Source organism: Octopus bimaculoides, chromosome 5, assembly GCF_001194135.2.
Source record: "Octopus bimaculoides isolate UCB-OBI-ISO-001 chromosome 5, ASM119413v2, whole genome shotgun sequence".
Taxonomy (NCBI): Eukaryota; Metazoa; Mollusca; class Cephalopoda; order Octopoda; family Octopodidae; genus Octopus; species Octopus bimaculoides.
Genome location: NC_068985.1, coordinates 88489490 through 88494456, shown reverse-complemented (window position 1 = coordinate 88494456; position 4967 = coordinate 88489490). Strand labels below are relative to the sequence as shown.

Below are 4967 nucleotides of genomic sequence, written 5' to 3'. Positions count from 1 at the left end.
TATATATATATATATATATATATCCTCATAATTATATTTTCGTGACATGCTTTGCTCTAGTTAATAGACAATCGTACAAATTGCAAAGTCCATCGTTTGAGGAAGGATATGAGGTCTTTTAGAAAGGATGTGCCAAGCACATCTATACCTAGTACAATCCACACGAATATACCGATAGAAGACTTCAGAGATATATTCTGAAAAGTGACAAACTTCACGAATTCGAAGTAAGACAAAGGGATCATGCGCATTTTACATACCATGATAACGAGAATATCAATATTCTATACTTTTGTGATAACACATGATATGAGAACAATTAATGGTGATATCCGCCATTGGACAATTAAACATGATTAGAGAAATACGTTTCAGGATTGTTTGTGGAACAAATGACATGTAAATAGGCATTTTGCGCTGTAGAAGAAAAATAGACTTGTTCTCTGAGATTTTAAAGAATAGGAATATTTGGAAGGAGCGCAATAAGATAACTCTTAACGCACGAGAATAAAGAAAGGAAGAAAGGTGAGAACAAAAAACCTGTAAAAAACGAAACAAAACAATTTGAAGTATAGTAATTTGCATTATTAATAAAGTGACATATATTATGATATCAGCGTCGTATCTCACCCGAGAACTGCGTCAACGGTACGCGTATCTGTGGAGTGCTTGAAAGTTAATTTCACGAATAGACTGTTCCGTTGATCGGATCAACTGGAATCCCCGTCGTCGTAAAGACGTAGAGCCACGACATTATGCTAAGGAGTTATCAGTTTTTCGGTATTGATTGGTGATTCAATACAACTACCTCGATAACATAATATGCAACATCGATATGTATGCTGTCAATTTAATGTTATCGAAGATTCTTTTAGAGAGAATATTTTTTTTCTATCATTTTCAAACCATATGGGCTTCATTCACCGGCGGCAGTATTAACATACTCCTAATAATATCAGATTCACCAACAATGCGACGATAACGGACGTCTCTCTGTTGTTGTTCAACTTCTTGAATCAGCGACCAACAATTGTAATACACAAAGAAACCCACATTGTAGACTATGGTAAGAGAAATCCTAATAACCAGATTATAGACTGCTATAATCCTGTGTCACTGAAAGCTACGTTAACATAAAATGGTGCTAACAACGGAAGTCGGAGAATTTCGTGACATACATATGTGCGAATGTAAGGGGATCATGAACGGTAAGGTTACGTAGAAATGTAACGAACTCTAATAGAAAACTAAATAAAGTGGTGCCATTCTTACCTATTGCTACCCCTGTTGATACTTAAGAAAACACAATGCCACACGCACTGTAAAAATCTGTTGAGCGTCCTTTAAATACACACGCTACATTCTACACATATATTATTGTATCGACTAAACAAAACGAGTGTAACTATGAGTGGGAAGGTAATGAATCTCTTTTTATTACAGTGCACCTTCCATCCCAGCTATAGTTTGCACCGGGAGACTATTAGGAACGAAGGGGTTTAACAGCACCGACTGAACATCTTTTCGCTATGATTTTATATAATGATTTAATGAAAATAGTCACAAGTGAACTGACCTATCTTCATTAAAATAATAATTACCTTCTCTGTATTTCTTCTGCCTAAAATAATTTTAAAAAGTGTGTGTTGCTACTGTCTGATTTCACAAATCTCCCATCGCATTAAAACTGGAAACTAGAAACCGATATATTTAGTAGTAACATAAGACATGAGTGGCGGTAATGGCTGTCTTTGGTAAAGAGTCGTCACACAGCAGTGGTGGAGGTGGTGATGGTGGGTGTGATAGATGTAGTCGTTGCCGTGAGATATCATATAGAAATAGATTTCTCATGTATCAAGTATGATAGTAGAACCTATAACAGCTGAACTTCTCACCCCATAGTTTGTAGACGTCTTCATAAGGTTAGCGCTGAGGAAAAGAATTTTAATGGAAATGAATGTGTTGCTTGCTTATGAGATGACAGCTTCATAGTACAGCCATCAATCATCCGTTAAAGATGACTAAAGATCACCAAATTAATAGCCATATCAATTTGAAAATCCAGTTAAGTCCACCATTTACCAACCCCCATTCTACATAATTTAATCGTTACTTTTAAAGACTTACATGGCTATGTGTCGCCATACAACACTTTAAATACATAACTGCGTAGTTAATGTTATTTCGCAATGGCTTATCAGTTAATTATATTTTCGGTATTTTCGTCATGTTTCATATCTTTTCTCTTGGGAATGTTTTTGATGTTTGCTTTCTTCACCACTTTTTTCTTTCGTCAATTTAAAATTACTGTCCTCATCTGTTAAGAAATATAACGGTAAAATTAAATGCACAAAAAACTGTTAGCAAAATTTGAATTGGGCGCAAATGCATATGCACTAATGGTAAAAAAGTAAAGAAAAAAACTTGGATATATTTATCAATATACACATCCCTCTATCTCTCCCCATCTTTATCTATGTATATACATATGTGTATCTTTGTCTGTGTGTGTGTGTGTGTGTGCGTGTGTGTATGTGTGCGTGTGTGTGTGTGTGTGTGTCTTTGTATGTGTGGGTGTACATGTACAAACAGTCACAAATGCAGAAACTTGTGCATGGCATAGATGTCACTGTTATAAAATTGTATGTGTTCGTATGTGTTCGTATATATATAGTCTGCTTCACTCGAAATGATTTACGAGGCAGATTCTGCGGTAAAAATTCAGTAAAATTCTCAATAATTGTGTATTTTAGCGAACATGAGTTCTTTTTTCTGTATATATACCGGTTTCAATACGTACTGCTTCCCTATCGCTACAGAACTGAACAGTATCTCACCGATGTTTTTTGGAACAAGCGAATACCGTTTCGAGTTTCGCATAAAATATAATCAGAAGTACATGTGAATTGTCTTCGACTTATACCTCATGGAACATTACTTTACGGATTCTTGTGCAAAAGAAATATATAATTCGACGTAACTCTCATGTCCTTGTCTTACGAAAATCATTCTCATTACACGCATGGACGATCAACCGACGGACAGTCAATGATGGCGATGTGTAGCTTTCTACACCAGGAAACTGTGATCTCACTTTCCTGATCACATCACCGTTTTTAGAGATGTAGTCACTCCATGTCATGTGGTATATAACATTTCAATTTAGAAACGCCAATCGAAGTCTTCAGTAAATCTCTTGAGAGAATGCAGTCGTTAAACACGTCTTTTCTTCATGAAAGGAAATCAATTTTTACTTCATTTAATAACGTTCTGTGTTTTGGTTTTTTTTCCATATTTTGTTACATAGAATTTGTGTTTTATTTAGTCTGTTGATAGCAATCCGATAGTATAAACCATCTGCAATTATATCTAATTGCGTATCATATTACATTTGTGAAGTCATATATGTATATTGTGACGCGGTTGGTCAATATTATTCCTTCTATCGATTTTTACGGGTCTTTATAGTATAAAATCGTTCACAATATGTTGTACTTTACTTAACTGCAAAATCAATTAAGTGGCTCACGAGTTCAAATGTTGCAAGAGAAAAACGTGGATGTCTCCGTTGAGACCCAGTCACAATTTTGTGACGGTAAATCTGTCTTAGTGAAGTCAATATATACCATTTCACTTCATCTACCATCTCTTAAAACTTTCACACTTACAATGAAGAGATGCAGAACTGTGTTAAGCAGTGTTTTCCATTACATACACGTTCATATAAGAATTGTTGTTCTCAAGGAAGTTAGTTAGTCATCAACTTAACAAAACTTTGTTAACTAAGATCGAAAGATTGGTAACGAGGACGCGTCTTCACTGCATTTTGTGGAGATAGATAGAATACTGTGGAATCGGAAATATGACCTGCGTCTTGGAAATATCTGCAGAGATTATTTAAACTGGACACAATTTCGCATCGGTATTCCTTAAAAAGCTATTACAGATTAATATTCAGGTTTAGTTGTTGATGCGATAATGTTGGAATAAATAACTATTATAAAGCATAAAGCGTTCAGGATGCTTTCTTGAAACTGCCAAGAATGGCAAATGCATGGAATGGGTGAAGAATGAAAAACGTTGTTTGCGCAGTATCTCCGCAGTTCCTTTGGAATAAATTGAGTGATAAATTAAACAGTAATCCTGAGTATTTGTCGAGAAGAATGCCCTGCATTGCGTTTCATACATTTTTATTGACTCAGTTCATCACTTCGGACATATGGTAATTTGTAAGTTTTCATGTCCTCAGGAAAACTTATTTTTCCATTCCTGCCGTGCTTTTTTAATAATGACGATTGTGAGCGCTTCTTCTGAAAGAAATTAGCGGGTTCTTTCTTTCATCTTTGCTTGATTTATCTTTGTATTTCGTTAATGGCTGGTTTTGTTTTGCCCTGTGGAAATTACGCTTGATAATGATATTGAATTGAAGTTTAAAACAGAGACAAACAGCGGACAATTTTGGAAACTAAGAACTCTTTTTAACGAATACAAATAATGTTCCTGAAAAGTAAAGTGAGTTCAGATTCTTGAAAATAAAGGGTCCAAAGATTTTATCTCTTGATCATTGTGTGGTGGCATCAAATTTTCAAAGCCTGGCTCTTACTCATCTGTAATCGATGCCGTATCAGGAGATTGGCATTGATGAGGATATGAATGTCTCTCAGATGAAACCGAAGAGCACTGCTACCCTTTATGGGTACACCCTGGTACTGTCGGTTCGGGAATGAAAATCTACATCCAGGTTTCTCGTAAATTGCACTAGTGTATCTCAATGCATAGACAATATACTCAATCGTTTTTCGTTTTTGTGAATGAGTCTTCTACAATATTTAATATAGAATATGTATAAATAAATATATGTGCAATTGTATATACACATGTGTATGGAGATATATATGTGGGGTTATGATTAGGTGTATATATGTATCTCTATACGAGTGTGTATGTATGTCTATATATATATATAT

The 4967-nt window shown here is 35.1% G+C and overlaps 1 long non-coding RNA gene across 2 annotated transcripts in view; it reads right to left on the bottom strand.

The window, feature by feature from the left end:
• Positions 1 to 4967, bottom strand: part of LOC128247812 (uncharacterized) — a 104718-nt gene that overhangs the window by 30726 nt on the left and 69025 nt on the right. The window contains exon 4 of one of the 2 annotated variants that reach the window (XR_008264129.1): positions 2128 to 2317. This is a non-coding gene — a long non-coding RNA (uncharacterized LOC128247812). Of the gene's footprint in view, positions 1 to 29; positions 2318 to 4967 lie in introns of those variants that run through there. The other variant, XR_008264130.1, reaches the window with a different exon arrangement.